General features: G+C 34.8%; 1 long non-coding RNA gene across 1 annotated transcript in view; it reads left to right on the top strand.

The window, feature by feature from the left end:
- Positions 1-13,533, top strand: part of LOC116737854 — a 90,488-nt gene extending 76,955 nt beyond the window's left edge. Inside the window, exon 3 of the long non-coding RNA XR_004343134.1 lies at positions 13,477-13,533. This is a non-coding gene — a long non-coding RNA (uncharacterized LOC116737854). The remainder of the gene's footprint in view (positions 1-13,476) is intronic.
- The last annotated feature ends 7,489 nt before the right edge of the window (positions 13,534-21,022 follow it).

Genomic DNA, 21,022 nt, shown 5'->3' with positions numbered 1-21,022 from the left:
GGGTTGGCAGGATGGCTTAACTCTGTGGCTAGGTCCAGTGGCCCAGCTCAGAATTGGAAGGTGTTTTCTTTCAGATTATTTGTATGTAGCTTGAGAGCCCCTGAGAGAGGAGCTTGGTCATGTCTCTGTCCTATCCTGGGCCTCACATTCTTTTGGCTCTAAGTCTGTGAATAATGTCTGCCTATGCAACTGAGAGAAATTTGTCATCTTCTCAATGGTAATATGTCATCACATTCATGCCCTACCTACAGCACATCCTAGCCATTGGGGGCTTTAATGAAAGTGCATTTGTGCTTGTCAAACTGTCTACAAGAGTAGATGTGGGGTTTGGAGGCAACCCCTCTCCCATCTCTCAAAAGATCGGGACAGAGACAAGAGTTCTACAGTTATTTATCGAACTTGGATTTTCAATCATTTCCAAGACACAATAATGCCTTCTCTTGGTTGCTTCCCCCCCCCTCCCCCCTTTTAACATTACAGTACTTCATTATTGCCACAGGGGGAACTGTTGGCTTAATTTTGCTTTGGAGACACTGCTGCTGAAATTATTAAGCTAATGATTTATGCCCCCTGTGATACAGCAATCTCTTGTGCTTAAAATGGTTACTATGTTTTGTTTACTGTTTATAACTACCAGTGGTTATGCCACAAAAAAAAAAAAAAAAAACCCTGCCAGCTTGCAAGGTTTATTTATCCCTGTGGATCTTTAGAAACCACTGATTAATATAGAAAAAATTTCAATGGTTTATATTTTTAAAATCTTATAAGCTATGAATTAAACCACTGTGCTGTGCTATAGAAGAGAAAAAGTTCAGCGAGAATGAACAATGGATGTCAAAACCTACTGACTCTCGTATTTGCTTCTGGTTTTATCAAAGTGGAAAGTATGAGTGCTTTTCAGGAATACAGTGCTGTGACTCCATGAGTTTTGGGCTATGAGATCACCAGCATTTCCCCTTGGGTGCTGCACATTTTACCATATTAAGGAACCAATTTGCTTAGAGAAATGTTGCATATGTTTCAAGGCTGTTAAGTTTGATGGCTGGCAGAACTCTCCCATTTAGCCTGGAGGCTGGGCCTTGGTGAAAGAAGTCTTCACAACTGGCCTGAGTTTTTGTTCTGAAGTGCTTTTTTGTAACCGAAGGATTACACAGGGCAGATGAACCTTAGGGTAGGGCGGGATATGATTTGAGAGTGTTGATTTGTTTAAAATGGCCAAATGGTTCATATACAATGTTTAGGTCTTGACCCTGTTACCTCCCCAAGAGAAATAAAGAAAATATCACTGTTGTTTCAGGCAGCTTTGCCCAATTCAACACCATAAATCTTAGACATCACTTGCTTGTACTTCAGCAATACCTTCCTGCTGGCTCCTGAACCCTATCAATCCATTTGGCTTTGTTTCCACTACAAAATAATTCACCTCTCCTCTCAATCTCTCTCTCTCTCTCTCTCTCTCTCTCTCTCTCTCTCTCACTCACTCTTTCTCTCTTTCATGCAGCTCCACATCTCTGCTCTTCCTCTGATGAGCCAATTCTGTATGGTCACAGGGATCCTTTTCTCTCGGGTCTTATGTGGTCCATTCAAACAATGAGCTCCCTTCCCGAAGTGAACCTCTGGCGTTCCACATGGCAAGTCAGGCCAAGGTACAAGTATGGCAATAGGGCTGGGTACAGTGACAAAGGATTTCTCAGTCAGGGGGCTATAAATATGACGAATGTAGATAATACTGCTCAAAAGGCAGGATTTGAACAAATTAGTGTGCAGGTAGGAAAGTGAGGACAAGACCCTTAGTATGGAAACCAAACTACAGTTAAAATGTGAACATCTGTGTACAGCTTTAGCCCCATATATTCCCTTGATACTGAACTTTCTGTACCAAAATGCAGCCAGACATTTAAGAGGAAGAGATAAGCTGATTGTTGAAACACCAAACCGGGGAGTAATAAGATCTGTTTTATTTCTCTTCATAACTCATTATTTTTCTTCATGAAGACGCAAACTTGGGCACAAAATATTTACAAGATTATAATGTGTGTGAATATGGAAAACATATTATCCAAATAGAGATCTGAATTGAAAATACCTAATTTCATAGGTAAGTGTTTTCATTCAGTATGCATTTTCAGTTAGTCTCAGAATTACTCCCCTTTTTATGTTAGAAAAATGACAGAAATAGAATTTCTGATGTAATATACTCTAGTTTTTTTTAATGAATTCTGTGTGATTTTATTTTAACACAATTTTTAAGAGACTGAATTCTATATAGTTTATCCTATGTAGTCTTGCTGATTATTATTTAAACTCAAAAGTGATTTAATTACAGGTTATTTTCAAATCACAGAAAATCCAAATACCAGTACGTGATTTTAAATCTTATACAAACACAAAAACAAATTAAATATAATGCTTAATAAGCATGGCAGGAAAAATATCTGTAATATGGAGGATTTTCTAGCATGAACAATTCTAGGCTTTGGTAGATATTGAGATTAGATTTCTCAGTTAATCTACAGAATAAAATTTCAAGCATCCCCAGTGAAAAAGAGTGAAAATAACTTGAAAGTTAATGCTTTTTCAGGGAAACCAATGACTGACGATTATGTATTCCAACAAAGAAACAATTGATATTACTTTTTAAAACACTATTTATGATGATACATTTTCAGTCTACCAGTTTGTAGCATTTCTTTGCAACATTCATTTTGAAACGTTACCCTAGACAATAGTAATCACATTAACTATCGGGGCACCTGGGTGGCTCAGTCACAAGCATCAGACTTTCTCTCACAGTTCGTGAGTTCAAGCCCCACGTCAGGCTCTGTGCTGACAGCTCAGTGCCTGTAGCCTGCTTCGGATTCTGTATCTTCCTCTCTCTCTGCTCCTCCCCTTCTCACACTCTCTCTCTCAAAAATAAATAAAGAATTAAAACAAAAATTAAAAAATAATAATCATATTAACTATTGAGTGTCTGTTTGTACCCTAACAGCTCCTTTTGTTTCTGTAAGGCCACAGGAGTTTGAAGTAGAATGTGTAATCAAAACATGTCAGAGACACCTTAAGATTAACCCAACATCAGAACACCAAGAACTTTATTACTCAAGAGGAAAAGAATCCAAAGGATGCCTCTAACTTGGTTCCTTTTGGGAATATAAAAATAAATAGGAGGTGATGAGGCTTTGGGCTGCTCTGATTTTTGAACTTAATTAGCTTTTATTGACATGTAATATACATACAAAAATATACCAACTTTAAGAGTATGATTTGATAAGTTTTGACAGATTCAGTTGGTTAACTACCACCCCCATCAGGATTTAAGGATTTATATATATAGAAGTAAACCTAGGAGTAGAGACATGGAGTTGGTCCATGAGAAATTGTCAGTATTTTCTAAAGTGGATGAGTATTTTGCATTTCCACTAGCAATACATGTAATTTTCAGTTGCTTTATATCCTCTTCAGCACTTGAAATTGTCAGTCTTTTAGTGGGTGTGTAGTGATATGTCATTGTGTTTTTAATTTCCATTTGCCTAATCATTATTGACAGTTACTGTCTTTATGTATGCTTATCTTCCATTTGCATATCTCCTTTGATGAATTTGTCCAATCTTTCCTCATTTTTCAGCTGTAATTTATTTTTTTAAATTGTAGATTTGAAAGTATTCTTTATATATGCCATATGGAAGTCCTTTATCAGACACATATTTTGAAAATACTATCAGTATGTAACCTGCCCTTTTATTTTTTACATGATGTCTCTGAAGAGCAATTTTTAACATTTTTGATGAAGTCCAATTTAGCATTTTTTTTTTAACATTTATGCTTTTTATTTCTATCTGAGAAATCTTTAACTCAAGGTCACAAGGATTTTCTGTTTCATTCTAGAAGTTAGCTCTGTTATTTAGACGTAGTGTGAATTTAGAATTTAACTTTTCTACATTGTATGAGATAAGGAAGGTTGGTTTGTTTGTTTTGCATATGAATATCCAATTGTTTATGTAGCATTTGTTGAAAAGACTATCCTTTCCTCTTGGAATTACCTTGACATATTTGTTGTAAACCAGTTGGTTATATATGTGTTTATATCTCTTCTTTCCATTCTGGCCCATGGGTCTGTATGTCTACCTTTATACAAGTAAAGTAAGTCTTGAAATCAGATAGCTTACATCTTCCAAATTGGTTATTCTTTATCAAAATTGTTTTTAACTATTCAAGATTCCTTTGAATTTCTGCATAAATTTAGAATTAAATTGCCAATTTCAATGAATAAACCTACTAGAATTTGGATTGGGATTGCCAATTTCAACAAATAAATCTACTGATCAATTTGAGGAGACACTTTGGTAGAATCATTCTGCGGGCAATATCATGTTTTTTTTTAATCAATAAACATAGCACATATCTCCATTTATTAAGTTTTCTTTAATTTGTCTCAGCACTTATTTATAATTTTCAGAGGAGGTACAAGTATTTGCTTCAATTTAATCCATAATTTATATTTTATGTTCTTGAAATATTTTGATTTTTAAAATAGAAGTGTTTTTGTGTGTCTGTTTTCTTTGTTTTGTTTTTCACTATTGCTCTTACACTGTGATCTTGCTAATTCACATATTAATTCTAGTACGTTTTTGGTAGGTTATTTAGGATTTTCAGCATAAACAATTATGGCATCTGTTAATGCAGAAGTTTTTACTTTTGTTTGTCTTTTGTTTCTTTTCCTTGCCTTTGGCTCTGGCTAGAGCTACCAGTGCAGTGTTCAAAAGAATGGGTGAGAGCCCTAGTGCTTGCCTTGTTTATGGTCTTTTACTCTTTTACCATTCAGTATAAGGTCAGCAGTAGGATTTTTGTAGTTCTTTTCAGAATGACAAAGTTTCTTTCAATTTTTAGTTTGCTGAGAGTTTTTATTATGAATGGGTACTGGTCTTTGAGAGAAAGCTTTTAGTTTTTCATCAGTAAGTATTAAATTAGCTATAGTAAAAACTATTTAAATGTTCTCTTCTAACTTGAGGAGATTTTTTTCTACTTTTATTTTGCTGAGAGTTTTGTCATGAATGGGTGTTGAAATTTGTCAAATGTTTTCTCTGCATCTATTGATACGATCATTTAGTGTTTTGTTTTTTTTTTTAATTCTTATAAACAATGAGATAGTTACACGGATTGAGTTTCAAATGTAAAACTAGCCTACTTTCCTGGGATAAAGCCAAGATAAAGCTAGTTGATTATGATATGTTACCTTATTGTGTGTTTCTTAATTTGCTTTTCTTAAATTAACAATTGTTGTGTCTATGTTCAGGGGGGATATTCGGGTTTGGTTTTCTTTCTTGTAAAGTATTTGTTATTTTTTGATATCAAGTTGCTGATTACCTCATAAATGAGTTGGGTAATATTCCCTTCTCTTCAAGCATTTTCTGAACATTAGTGTAGAATTCTTGGTGTCAATAAAATTTTTTTTTAATTTACCAGTGAAATCATTTAGTCGTAGGGTTTTCTTAGTGGAAGGTTTTTTAGAACTATGAATTATATTTGATTATAGATATAGGACTGTATTTATAATATTTTCTTATTATCTTTTTAATTTCTGTAGGATATGTAGTAGTGTTCTTCTTTGATTTCTGATATTCTTTTGTGTTCAGTCTGGCTAGTTGATTAATTATATTGATACTTACAAAAAGATAATTTTTGGTTTTATCAATTTTCCCATTTTATCTCTATTTTTTATTTCACTGATTTCCATGCTTATTTTATTTGTGCCCTTTTTTGTGCTCACTTTGGTTTAATTTGCTCTTTTTTAAAATGTTTATTTATTTTTGACAGAGAGTGCAAGTGGGGGAGAGACAGAGGATCCAGAGCTGGTTCTGCACTGAGAGCAGAGAGTTGGATGTGGGGCTTGAACCCACAAGCCATGATGAGATCATGACCTGAGCTGAAGTCAAGAGCCAGATGCTTGGGTGTTGAGCCACCCAAGTGCCCTAACTTGCTCTTGTTTTTAATATGGAAGATTACATCACTGATTTGAAACCTTGCTCTCTTTTCTACTATATGCTCTTTTTTCATTGTAAATGCCTTTTTAAATTCTGGTTTTTGCTATAGTCCACAAATTTTGATATATTATGCTGTTTATTAATTTATTGTTTCTCATTTTGTATCCACCGTTCTTTGTTCTTTTTTGGGAAACTGAAGATGAGCCCTGTAAAAATTTACCTTTGATGAGTTGGCACAGTGTTAGCTTTGTCAGTAGTGAGTTCTAGTAGAAGACTAAAAGACAAAAAAGAAATAGTCTTCATTCTGGTATGATTTTATTTTTCTCCCATAGCAACCAATGATATGAGGGAGGCCTGACAATGGCCAACCATCAGTGAATTTTCCAGCATTCATGTGGGTTGTTTCTAGTGGAACAACTCCATACTACCAGCACACAATGGGGGACACTTTCTGCAAAGAAGATGAGATACTCCATCGCTACAGTGAACTTCTCTTGGTCTGCTGATAGTGGATCAACTCTGGCCCCATAATACTCTACAGTAAATTTCTTGGCCATCATATAAGCTCTTTCTTAGCACCAGCTCTAGCCAGCCAACACTAATTCAACTCCTTTTATTGTCTTTATGCAGGTAATCCTGATAGAATAGCTGTAGTCTACCTGCACTCTCTGTTGAGCTTCTTAGACACTCAGTGGCTCTTCTTACTGACTAGCTGTGGATTCAACCTCTTGCAAATTTGTTTGCCACAGGCAGGTTGCAGCTTCCTATAGCATTTATATTCTCTCCAACAAAGTCTTAAACTTATACTAGTTTTAGGGGAGGTGGATTTCTTTCCAATTTTAAGCTCTTCCTTTGTGTATTCTCCCTCAGCTTACAAATAGGAGATGGTTTCTGCATTGGCTAGTCTCATATTCTACAGTTAATCATCTCTTACGAGTTAATAATTCTTTGCATTAAATTTTCTCTATTCAGTATGTTGTGATTTCTAGCTACTGATTGGAACTGGATCTAATACCCTTGTGTTTTTATTTTCTTTCAGTTTGAAATATATTCTTATTTCCCTTGTAATTTTTTCTTTGACAAAAAGGGTATTAAAAAATATGGTGTTTTAGTTTCATGTATATGGGATTTGCAGGATAACTTCATGTTATTGAATTCTAGTTTAATTTTGTTGTGGACAAAGATCATACTTTATATGATTGCAATATTTTTTATTGTAGCAAAAACATATAACATGAAATCTAACTTATTAAATTATTAAGTGTATATTATAGTATTGTTAACTATATGCACATTTTTGTGGAGCCAGTCTCTAGAATTTTTTCATCTTGCATGACTGAAACTCTATATCCATTGTATACCAAATTCCCCATATCCCGCTCCCATTCAGTCCCTGGCAACCATCTTTCCACTTTCTATTCCTTGAGTTTATCTACTGTAGACATCTTGTATAAATGGAATCATGCAGGGACGCCTGGGTGGCTTAGCTGGTTGAGTGTCCCACTCTTGATTTCAGCTCAGGTCATTATCCCAGGGTTGTGGGATTGAGCCTTGCACTGGGCTCCACGCTGAGTGTGGAGCCTGCTTAAGATTCTTCTCTCTGTTTCTCCCTCTGTCCCTTTCCTGCTCACTTACTGTCATAAATGAATGAATGAATGAATGAATGAATGAATGAATAAATAAATAAATAAATAAATAAAATCATGCAGTATTTGTCCTTCTGTGTCTGGCTTGTTTCACATAGCATAATGTCCTCCAGTTTCATCCATGTTCTCACAAACAGCAAGATTTCCTTCTTCTGATGGCTCAGTAACATTCTATTGTACCTATATATCATGTTAAAACATTTTCTTTATTCATTCATCTGTTGACAGACACTTAGGTGGTATCCATATCTTGACTGTTGTGAGCAATGCTTCAAGGAACAAGGGAGCAGAAATGTCTCTTCAAAGTCTGTGTTCAGTTCTTTTAGATAAGTCCCAGAAATGGGACTGCTGGGTCATATGGTAGTTCTATTTCTTACTTTTTTGAGGAACTTCCATACTGTTTTACATAGCAGCTACAACATTTTATAATCCTACTAATAGTATACAAGGGCTCTAATTTCACCACATCCTCACCCAAACTTGTATTTATTTTCTGTTATTTATTTCTTTTTTTAATGACCATCCTAATAGGTAATGGAGGGGTGATATCTCATTATAGTTTTGATTTGCATTTACATGATGATTAGTGATGTTGAGCATCTTTTCTCATACAAATTAGCCATTTGTATGCCTACTTTAGAGAAATGTCTATTCAAGTCCTTTGCCCAATATTTAATGGGATTATTTTTTTTATTGAATTATAGGAGTTCCATATGCATTTAGGATATTAGACTCTTATCAAATATATGGTTTGCAAGTATTTTCTCCCTTTCTTTATGTTGCATTTTCCCTATACTGATTATTTCCTTTGATGTGCAGAAGATTTTTAGTTTGATATAGCCACACTTGTCTATTATGTTTTTATTGCCTGTGCTTTTGGCATCATTTCCAAGAAATCATTGGTAAGATCAATGTTATGGAGAGTTCCCTTTATTTTTTCTTCTAGGAGTTTGATAGTTTTAGATACATGTTTAAGTCTTTAATTCACTTTTAGTTGATTTTTGTATACAATGTAAAGTAAGTTCAATTTCATTTTTGCATGTGGATATAATACAATACTGCCAATACAGTTTGTTGAAGAGACTGTCCTTTCCCCATGTGTAGTCGTCGCATTCTTATTAAAGATTATTTGACTATCCATGAATGGATTTATTTCTGGGCTCTCTATTCTGTTCTTTTGGCTTATATGTTTGTCTTGTTGTCAGCACCATATTGTTTTGATTACTGCAGGTTTGTAATGTTTTTAAATCAGAAACTGTGAAGCCTCTAGTTTTTATTCTTTCTCAAGATTGTTTTGTCCTTTTTTCTCATGATTGTTTGGCCTGAAAACTGTGCTTCCATATGAACTTTCGGATTTCAGATAGTTTTTCTATTTCTGAAAAAAAAAATTGCCATTTGGCAGAGTATGCATTGAATCCACTTGGGTAGGTATGAGCTTTTTAATAATTTTAAGTCCTTTAATTCATGAATACAGGATGTCTTTTCATTTACTTGTGTCTTCTTTCATTTCTTTTAGCAATGATTTTATAGTTTTCAGTGTGCTGAAATACACTTCACCTCTTTGGTTAAATTTATTCACAAGTATTTTATTCTTTTTGATGTTATTGTAAATGGGTATTATTTTCTTGGTTTCCTTTTTGGGTTGTTCATTGTTAGTGTATAGAAAAGGAACTGATTTTTGAGTGTTGATGGTATCCTGCAACATTGCTGAATTTGATTATTCTCACAGGTGTTTCTGTGTTTGTTTGGGGGGAGGTTTCTTGTTGTGGTTGTTGTTTTTGGTGAGACCTTTAGGGTTCTCCAAGATTATGAGCCTGGGTGGCTCAGTCAGTTAAGTGTTTGACTTCAGCTCAGGTCATGATCTCGGGGTTCATGAGTTCAAACCCCACATCATGGTCTCTGTTGTCAGCAGGGAGCCTGCCTCAAATCCTCTGTCTTCCTTCTCCTCCCCAGGTCTCTCTCTTAAAAGTAAACATTAAAAAAATATTATATCATCAATGAAGAGAGATAATTTTACTTATTCCTTTCCAATTTGAGTGGGTTTTCTTTTTCTTGCTTAATTGCTCTGTATAGGACTTCCAGTATTATGTTGAGTAGATGAGGTGAATGGCCACCTTTATCTTTTTACTGATCTTAGAGGAAAGCCTTTGCCTTTTTACCATTCAGTATGATGTTAGCTGTGGGCTTTACATATGTGAACTTTATTGTGTGGAGATGATTGCCTTCTATTCCTAGTTTGTTGACTTTTTTTTTTTTAATCGTTAAAGGGTATTGAATTTTGTAAAATGCTTTCTCTGCATCTATTGAGATGATTATGTGATTGTTATTTTTTGTTATGTAATGTTGTGTATCACATTGATTAATTTTTATCCTGGCATCCCAGGGATAAATCCCACTTGGTCATAGCTTATTGAGCCTTTTAATGTGTCATTGAATTCAGTTCACTAATACTTTGTTAAGTATTATCTGTATTCATCAAAGATATTGGTCTATAGTTTTCTTATAATGTCTTCGTCTAGCTTTAGTATCAGGATAATGCTAGCGTCACAAAATGAGTCTGGAAACATTCCTATTTTTTGGAAGAGTTTGAGAGGGCTTGATGTTAATTCTAAATAGATGTTTTATAGAATTCTGCAATAAACCATTTGATCCTGGGCTTTTCTTTGTTGGGAGGATTTTTATTAGTGTTTCAATCTCCTTATTAGTTATATGTTTGCTCAGATTTTTCTGTTTCTTCATGATTCAGTCTTGGTACATTTTATATGTCTAGAAATTTATCCATTTTTTGGCATTTAATTGCACACAGTAGTCTCTTATAATCCTTTTTTTTCCCCTTTGGCATCAGTAGTTGTAATGTCTCCTCTTTCATTTCTGATTTTATTGGGATCCATTCATTCTTTTTCTAGTTCCTTGATATATAAAATTAGGTTGTTTACTTGGGATCTTTCTTCTTTTTCAAATGTGGGCATTTGCTGCTATAAATTTCTTGTTAGTAATGCTTCTGCTGAATCCCATCTTTTGTCATATTGTAGTTTTGTTTTTGTCTCAAAATTTTTTTAATTTATCTTTTCATGTCTTCTTTGACTCATTGGTTGCTGAGGATGCGTTATTTCATTTCCACATAGTTGTTAATTTTGGATCTTCCCTTCTGCTTTGATTCCAGTTTCATTCCATGTGGTCAGAAAAAAAAAATCTATGTGGTATCATTTCAGTCTTCTTAAATTTGTTGACGTGTTTTGTGACCCTAATACACCTTTGAAAATATTCTGAATACACTTGAGAAGAATGTGAATTCTGTTGCCAATGGGTGAAATACTCTGTATGTATCTGTTGGGTCCATTTCTTCTATAGTGTTATTCCAGTCTTCTGCCTCCTTATTTATCTTCTGTCTAGTTGTTCTATTATTGAAAGGGTATTGAAATCTACTGGTATTGTGTTGCTGTCTCTTTCTACCTTCAATTCTGTCAATTTTTGCTTCATATATTTGGGTTCCTATATGTTTACAGTTATATATTTTTAGTAAATTGACCCTTTTATTACTGTATAATGCCCTTCTATGTCTCCTGTAAAAGTCTTTGAGTTTAAAGATTATTTTGTCTATTATAAGTGTGGCCATTCCTGAACTCTTTTGTTTACCATTTGCATGGGCTATCTTACTCCATCCCTCAGCCTATGTGTGTTTTCAAATCTAAAGTGAGTCTTGTAGGGGCGCCTGGGTGACTCAGTCGGTTAAGTGTCCAACTTTGGCTCAGGTCATGATCTCACAGTTCATGGGTTTAAGTCCCGTGTCAGGCTCTTTGCTGACAGCTCAGAGCCTAGAGCCTGCTTCGGATTCTGTGTCTTCCTCTCTCTCTGCCTGTCGCCACTCACACTCTGTCTGTCTCTCTCTCAAAAAAAAAAAAAAAAATAAACATTAGAAAATTTTTAATAAAAAAAGTGATTGATTCACCACCATTACAGTATTACAGTATTCTATATTTGTTTCTTTATTTGCCTTTACCAGCAAGCTTCATCCTTTCATATATTTTCATGGTGCTATCTATTCTCCTTTCATTTAACCTCAAAGGACTCCTTTTAGCATTTCTTGAAAGGCAGTTCTAGTGGTGAGGACTCCCTATGCTTTTGTTTTTCTGAGAAAGTCTTTATTATTTCTCCTTCAATTTTCAAGGGCAGTTTTGCTATAGATAGATAGATAGATAGATAGATAGATAGAGTTCTTTGTGGTTAGTTTTTGTTCTAGTACTTTGAATACATCATCCTGCTCCCTTCTGTCCTGCATGGTCTCTACTGAAAAGTCTGCTTATAGTGTTATGGAGGGTCCCTTATACATGACAAAGCTGCTTTTTTCTTGCTCCTTTCAAAATTCTCTCTTTGTTTTTGACTATTAACAATTTGATTATAATGTGTTTCAGTGTATCCTTCTTTGAATTCATCCTCTTTGGAATCCGTTGGCCTTCTTGGATCTAGATGCTCATTTCCTTACCCAGATATAGAAAGTTTTTTGGGCCATTATTTCTGCAAATAAGATTTCTTCCCCTTTCTTTCTCTCTCTTCTCCTTTTAGGACTCCCATAATTAGTATATTGTTCTGGCTGGTGGTGTCCCATAATTCCCTTAGACTGTCTTAACTTTTATTTGTTCTTTTATCTTTTTGCCCCTCTGACTGGATAATTTAAAATGATCTGTTTTTGAGTTCACTGATTCTTTCTTCTGTTTGATCAAGTCTGTTACTGAACCCCTCTACCGAATTTTTCAATTCAATTATTGTATGGTCACTTCTAAAATTTCCTTGGTTTTTAAAAATATTTTCTCTTTGTTAACATTCCAGTTTTATTCATGCCTTGTTTCGCTGAGCTCATTGAGCATCTTTATGACAGTTACTTTTAATTCTTTGTCATGTAATTCCTATATCTCTGTTTCTTCAGGGTGAGTTTCTGGAGATATATTAATTCCTTTGTTTGGGTCATGTTTTACCGTTCCTTTGTATGCCTTATACTTTGTATTAGGATGAAACACCTCTTCCAGTCTGTATAGACTGTCTTAGTACAGAGAAAGATCTTTACCAATCAGCCCCACAAGGGATTCTGGGGACTTCTCCAAGCTTTCTGTGGATATGTACTCTCCAGCCTTGTGTGTGTAAATTCCCAGTTAAACAGGTTTTACAAACTTATTTGTATTGAAGCTTAGAAATCCTTACACCCTCTGTTATCTGTTTGTAGTGCTGTAGAGTCTCTGGAGTTGCTGTAAGTTGCCCAGCTGTTTTTTGCTCTCAGAAGTCCTCAGTTATCTGGAGCACATTGGGTCCTGTCAACAATCTGAGTTGGAGAAATTAGAAACCAGTCCCTGAGGCAGCAACCCTAAAATCCAGAATATTGGACAAACCCTCCACTCTTCCCTTTTTCCCCCTGTGAGTAAAGCAGCTGAGTTGTATTTTCCTGTTTGTTGTTCCCTGTGCTCTTTGGAGCAGCAGTAAGCCACCTAGTGCCCCCAGGCATTTATACCAGTTTAGTTCTCTGAGACTTGTGAGAGAGAAGCCAGTTCCTTGGGCAGCATTTGCATCCCAAGCTAGACTATTGGATGGATGCTTCAACTCTTTTCCTCCCCGGGGATAATCCAGGAGTTGGGAGTTTTCTCCCACTCATTCCACACTGAGCCTTGGATAAGGGCTATGGCAAGGGAGTATGTGCTAGTGCAAAATGTCACTTTTTTTTCCCCCGTCAGTGGCCCCTGACTGGGGACCCTTTTCTGCCAGCACTCAGATTCAGGCAAAGCAAATACTAGTCCCTCAGGTAGCCTCCTGAAAAGTCTACACATTAAATGCACGTTTCAGTCTTCTCTTTCTCTCCGCAGGGAGAAGCCAGGACTTGGGATTTTCCCCTCAATCACCATGCTGTGCTGATGTGAGGAGCTCTGGTGAGTGAGTGACATATACTTCTCTAGCAGTTTTGATGTGGCTGGTTCCATGCCTCTCTGGAATGCAGGAGACTCTTACCTAGCTTTTGGATTTCTCATCAAGGGAATTGTTCCATGTATTGATGTTGAATTGGTATCTCCATGGAGGGAGAATATCTGGTGCTTCCTATTCTGCCCTCTTGCTGATGTCATCTGATTTCAGTCTTTTTAAAATTACTTAAAAATTCATTTTATGCCTTAGATTATGGACTATGTTGTATGTTCTTTGAAATTAATGGCATTGCACTGTCTTTGGATGCTACGTTCCATAAATATCAATGAGATCAAGTTGTTTGATAGTGATATTCAGATTTTCTGTATGATTTGCCAATTTTCTGTCTCTTCTTTCTATCACTTATGAGTCAATAGTGTTAAAATTTGCAATTATAATTGTGGGGTTGTCTACTTTTACTTTTTGCTTCATTTATTCTAAAGTTCTATTGTTCTCTATAGACAGGATTGCTATTCATTCGTATTGAATTGACTCATTTTTCATTTTGAAATGAATTTTTTTTGCTCTTTTAATCAACATGTTCAGATAAATTGTATTTAGTATACTTTTTGATATGGTGAAGTTTAAATATGCCATCCTGCTATTTATTTTCTATTTATTATATCAGATATTTGTTTCTTTTTTCCTCTTTCTAAGTCTTTTAGAATGATTGAGTTTCTTTTATAATTAAGTTTTATCTTCACTTTTGGCTTATTAGCTACAACTCTTTGCTTGTTTTTTTTTTCAGTTGTTGCTCTAGGATTTATAATATAAATCTTTAAATTTTTATAGTCTATCTTCAAACAGTATTATACAACTTCATATATATAGCGTAAGAAATTTCCAACAGGTTACTTCAATTTTCCCTCCCCTTTCTAGAGTGCTATTTTTATCATGTATTTTATTTCCATGTACTTTAAAATCCATGATACTTTTTATTACTTTTGCATTAAGTAGTTACTTGTGTTTTAAAGAGACTAAACCATGAGAAAAATGGCTTTTGTATTTACTCATATATGTTATCATTTCTGGCACACTTCTATCCTTTGTGTAGATTGAAAGTTACCAACTGTTATAATCTTCTTTCACTTGAAGAAATTCCTTGACATTTCTTATAGTGCAGATCTGCAGGTGGTGAACCCTTAGCTTTCTGATGCCTAAAAAATGGTTTATTTTACCTTTTATTTATAAAGGTATTTGCTGGGTATAGAATTCTAGGTTGGCATTTTTCTTCCTAATACTTTTTTTTATGGATTGCATTATTTATGAGAAGTATGCTGTCATTTTTAATTTTCTTATTCTGTACATAATGTGTCTTCTGTGGCTCCTTTTGAATTTAGCGTCTATTACTACTTTACATCAATTTGATCGTGATGTTCTCTGGTGTGTGTGTGTGTGTGTGTGTGTATGTGTGTGTGTGTGTTTTATTTTTTCATTATGTTTGTTACTCACTGAGCTTCTTAGATATGTGGGTTAATTGGGAAAAATATTAGCCATTATTGTTAGGTGCTAACAGTCTTTTGTTTGTTATTGTTGTCATTTTCTAAATATTTCCCATTTGTTTTGATTTTGTCCTTGATTTAAGAGTTCTTTAGGAGAAAACTAAGTTTCAAAGCAACTTGAATTTAATTATTGTCCTATTGTTTTTTGACTTAGATATCTTCGAGCAAAGTTAAATCTTAGCCCTTGCAAATAAAATCAGAATATAGTTGCTACACACACACACACGCACACACACACCAAAAAATTAAAATAAAAACATTCTTAGATAAATCTTTGATCATGAATTTAGGATGCCTGTCCCTGTGCCTCTTGGTGTTTTGCAGTAGAATAGCTAGTACTGGGTATGTTTAAGGAGAATGAGAAGGTCTGAGTATTTCCCCATAATCTTTTTCTACCCCATCTTGTTCTTTCTCTGTCTCCTATTTCTCTGTCTCCTTTTTCCTTCCTGTAACCTTATTATTCTTTTCTACTGTTCTCTTTGGCTTAAGTTATTGTTCCTTTAGAAACGAAAATTCAGATGGGAGAAATACTTTTAAAACAACTATCACTCATTCTTACTTATGAGAATCTGGGTAAAGTATGTGCATTTAAAGGTTGAAATCTGGTACTAGTGGTGACTGGAGAATTTGTTGGTAGCACATGAGGAGAAAAATTACATCTATGTTTGCCTAGCATTATGTGTCTTGATCCAAGTTCAAAACTGGTGTACTTTAGCAAATAACATAGCACTTGACACAGTCTGTGTTTAATAAATGTCTGTTGAATGAAAAAATACATCTATTAACTCTAGGATTTTTCTCCCATTTCTGGTATATTCAGCCACTCCCTTCATTCTGTCTCATGAATCTTTCCTAAAGATTTTTATTGGTTCAGGTCCTACCTTTGGAATATTCCTTTGATTGCCATTCTGAAGCTTTTCAAGATAGCATGTGCCTAAATTCCATGATTCTCTAATATTTTTACATTGTTCATTCAACTAATTCTAATTCTAACTTGTCTCCTACATCCTCCACCTTTTTTTTTCATTATTAAAGAGATGCATAGAAGGAAAAGTGCATGCTGTGAAGTTGAACATTTAGTTGATTTGTTTTTTATATTTTTTGTTTTGTTTTGGTTTGGTTTTGGTTTTATTTTATTATTGTATGTATGTATGTATGTATGTATGTATGTATGTATGTATTTGCTCTTAAGTCCATGTCTTTAGGAGCATCTATTAAGGATCTGCTCTCATGTGATTATGGATGAGGGCCATTTCCAAGAGTGCTAAAAGAGTTATCTTGATCTTCTAGGAGTTTACAGTATGATGGTTGATCAGATATTTGGAATAGAAAGTTCTTTCTTCATCTTTCTCTTCAGTAGTTTGGATAGAAACAAAACAAAGAAATGTTCCCCATAGTTAGAAGAAAGCATAATCCAAGTCACCTTGTGAAAAGACCTCATGACATTTTTCAAATCACAGATAGTTTTGGCTGTCTTGTTTTTCTTATAAAAATATAATAATATCACTGAGAGGCTGCTGAGCATGAGTCATACTTATCTGGATTGTCCTATTAATATATTCCCCTCAAGGGGTAGATCAGGATAATCTTTCTGTAGATATATACTTATACCTGTATTAGTTGGGATTTCCCAGAGAAACAGAACCAGTAGGGTGTGTGTGTGTGTGTGTGTGTGTGTGTGTGTGTGTGTGTGTGTATGCATATGTCAATTTATTAAAGAAATTGGCTTGCATGATTATACACACTGGCAAGTCCAGAATCTGTAGGTTGAGTGGAAGGCTGTAGATCCAGAATAGCTGAAGCTGCAATTCCAATCTGAGAGACAATGCTATAGAATTTTCTCTTGCTCAGGAGAGGACAGTCTTTATGTTATATTCAGGCCTTCAATGGACTGGATAAGGTGCACACACATTATGGAGGGCAATCTGCTTTAAGCAAAGTCCACCAATTTCAATGTTAATTTCATCCAAAAACACCCTCACAGAAATGTTCAGAATAATATTTGCCCAAATATCTGGGTACTCCATGACCCAGCTGATTTGACACATGAAATTAACCATCACAGTGCCCAAGGAAGCTTCAGGATAATTTTCTTCCCCAGGTTCACATGTAGATGACAAATCAAATATGAAATGAATTACTGATTTTGCAAAGGATGTCCTGGTGTAGGCTATCCTTCTGGGGGATTACCAAGAATAAGAAATTCCTAAACAGAGAAAACTTGTGAGTAAAGTATGCCTCATGAAAAAGTCACAGTGCTTAGGATATCCCCAAAGTGCTATAATTTCCTGTAACTTGCATCCTCAGAGGTAAAATAAAAAGAAGCTATGTCAGCAGGAAAACTAGATAATTTATACTAGCAACAAAAATTCCTTTATCCTAAGGTTTGTGGTAGCTCACCACACAGCTATCTCTTGTCTAGGTAACTGCTGAACCTAGCTCTACAATTCATTTTACAAAGTATTGAAAAATGTTACAGACCAAATAGTTTCAATAGTTTAGGTGAAAACAGTTCTTATAAAGACAAAATTATCTGGATAATCACTCAATTCCTCCACTTTGTTTTGCTAATGTGTTTATCAGTATTTTACCAAAGCAAATTCAACTAAGGACAAAGAAGCAAACAAGCAATTCTTTTCACACATTTTTAAGAGGTTATTGTTGTTCAGGTAGAAAAAGACTGTAAAAATTCTCCAGTAATGTATTTTCAATTAAGATGAATACTTAGAACAGCAAAGTACAGTGTTTTTATCATTCAAAATGCCTTACTCTTTTAAAGTATATTTTGTCCTTTCTTTTTATTTCTGTTTATAAAATTCACAATTTTACATGAATAATGATGACTGTTCCCTGGGTCTTTCACTAAAATACCAAAAGCCAGGGCTCTTGGCTGCCTGGATCCTATTTAGTGTATACATAACTTTGCAAATATGGCTTTTAAAGGTTTTCATTGACTAGTGTCATAAAAATAAACCTGGTACCAGAGACTCTTTTTCAAAAATTTTCTCTTGAACACTAAAAACACCTTATCCAATGAGTCTTTCAAGCTAATTCCTTTTATATTTGTCCTTCCCCTCCAAGAGTTCCTGTACTTTAGATTATAGGGCCAGTGTAGTCCCTAAGGCAAATCTCTGATCTATCAATGTCTGCCCTTAAAAACCTCAGGACATACAAATCAAACTTCATGTCGTCATTATAGCATTAGTCCTTGACTTCTCATTTTCCAGCCCACTGTTTTGTTTTGTTTTTAAATATGTGCTCAGCCTCTTGGCTAGGGCACGGGAAATCTTTGGCCTTTTTGAGATAACTTTGTATTTGTATTTTATCACAACTTTTTAGACCTCTAAAGAGCAAGACATCCTTATAGAACTTTTCAAATGAAGTTAACAATTTAGCTTTATCACAGTACATCTATCTTTTCACTAAACATAAATCCACTAGTAACTCAAATAAACCTATGACATAATAGGATGATATCTTGCCTAATGATTACACAAGAAAGAAGTACAGAGATAAATGTTAACCAGTGAGGCAACCCTAAGGGGGATGGATGAAAGGGTCCCTGAGGGATGCAGGAACCATCTTTTAGCATCACCATTTCCACCTGAATTACAGCTAATATCCCAAATGGATGTTTTATGTTGTGTGTTCTCCAAAGAAGGAATCAGCAGAAATCCACTAGTTGTGTTTATGTTTAGATATTTAGCTCCAGAAAACAGCCCAGAGAGTTAAGGCCATAGTAAATATGCTCCTTAGATGTGAAATAAAGAATGCCAGGTTGGAAATAAAATAAAAATACTATGGATCAGAATTGGCCACTGTGCCAGCCTGGGAAATTAAGAGGAGAAGGAGGCTTTGAATCTTCTTTAATTGAGACAGCAGACTTCCCTGGATATTATTAAGGGATTGGAATAATGTTGTGTTGTTTGTTTTGTTTTTAATTTCTTTACTATGAAGCTATGCATCATTTTGACCACTATGGTAGTGAGGATTATGCTAGGCAATGTTATGGTAACAAAAAACCATACATTCTTGGTGGTTTAATATACACAGGTGTATGTCTCATTTATGAAAAGTGTGATGCATGTTGGGATGCTGTCCTTCATCTGAAAACTTCACCATCTGGAGCACATGCCCGCCCTCTAAGGCTGCTATGATTGAGGAAGAAAGAGCTGGAACTTTTATGGGTAGAGGTATCTATCACTTTCTCCTGTGCATTGGCCAGATATTAGCCATATGTTCCAATTAACTGCAAGGGAGGCTGGCAAATGTAAGGATTATATTTTTGGTCTATTGTATGGACTGTTTGGTAAGGATGAAATGTCTCGGTACAACACAGATTAGAATCAGATAGTAGGATAATGTTGTGCTTAGTTTATTTGGGTACAAGGGAAGCTAATTCATTAATATTAACTAATGTTTGCTTGTTTACTCATATTTGTTCTTCGACTAGTTACTTATGGCACAAGGTAATCATAATAATAGCTAAGACTTACTGAGGACTTATGAAATTCCAGGTACCATTGTAAGCACTATACCTTTTTGATCTTATTTAACCCTTATCTACACCCTTATAGGTAGGCGTTAGGACTATTACTTCTATTATACAGGTGAGGAAACTGTAGCAAAAAATGTTAAATGATTTGTCTAAAGTTACATGTTGAATAAGTGGGAGAGCCAATTCTGAACCCAGAAAGTCTTACTCCAGACGGAGGTTAGGTATTTTGCATTTTTCATTTTAAGGTGAAGGATGATCTGAAGTCGGCAAAAAGGCAAATCAGCCCAGGCCAATGGGTATATTCTCACTAAAAGCTTGTATTTCCTCAATTAGCAGGCTCTCCTGAAAACAGTAACAAATCAGTGGAAATGCTAGTGTGGGTGGTGACTAGATAAGGAATGGAGAATTTAAAAGATGTTTCTACCATTAACTGCCATCTCTCCGAATGAGAGTGTGAATTCAGTGAGAAACACAAAAATATTCTTTATTAGAATAAACTATTTCCTATTTCCTTTCATACTTTATTCCTCTATGCTTTGTACCTTAAATTCCTACTCATGTCTCCAGAGAATAGAAAATTCAGAATTGCAAATTGTATCTTGGCACTTTCTTGAATTTATTCTTCAATAGAACAGACTGAAAAGTAAAATTAAAAACCTCTCCCCTTTGTCTTCTGCATTTCACTGCTTCTTAACTTTTCTTTTTCTTTCTTTCATTTTTCTTCCTTTCTCTCTCCCTTCCTTCCTTCCTTCCTTCCTTCCTTCCTTCCTTCCTTCCTTCCTTCCTCTCTCTCTCTTCTTTCTTTCTTTTTTTTTTTTTTTCTTTCTTTTCTCTCTTTCTCTCTCTTTCTCTTTCTTTCTTTCTTTCTTTCTTTCTTTCTTTCTTTCTTCTCTCTCTTCATTTCTGCAAACACTCTCTGTTTTCTAGCTGCTTGCCATATTTTGATCTATTTTAATAGTCCAGTCTTGGTTACATATAGTTTCTAACTTTTTAAGTCAAATGTGTTGTGTTTTTTTAACCAGTAAATTTCACATAACAAGTTTCTATGGTTATGCTCCTTTCTTCAAAGGAAATAGAAAATGGAATTAAGGGTACTATTATCTGTTAAGAATTCTTTCTTTTACAAGCAGCGGAGTTCCATCATTGCATTACTTTGACTTAAACACTTTCTAAAACATTGTATTTTCTCTCAACATACCATAGGAAAGTCTGCTCAGTAGAATAATAGTGATGCAGATTTTCTATGAAAATGAGAATTTCTGCTTTTCTTTGGACCATTTAAGTCTATGCTTTGATTTGAGGCATGTTTCACTTGTAATACTTTGTCCAATCTATAATGTTTACATTTATTCCTTAGTATCTTACTACATCATGTTTAAATGTAAACAGTTGAGATTTGTTTCCCTCCATTGGAATTCCTAAATAACAGTTCTACATATTACAATTTTAAAG

This window comes from Lynx canadensis, chromosome F1 (assembly GCF_007474595.2).
Source record: "Lynx canadensis isolate LIC74 chromosome F1, mLynCan4.pri.v2, whole genome shotgun sequence".
NCBI classification, from domain to species: Eukaryota; Metazoa; Chordata; class Mammalia; order Carnivora; family Felidae; genus Lynx; species Lynx canadensis.
This window is presented reverse-complemented; position numbering and strand designations above follow the sequence as displayed.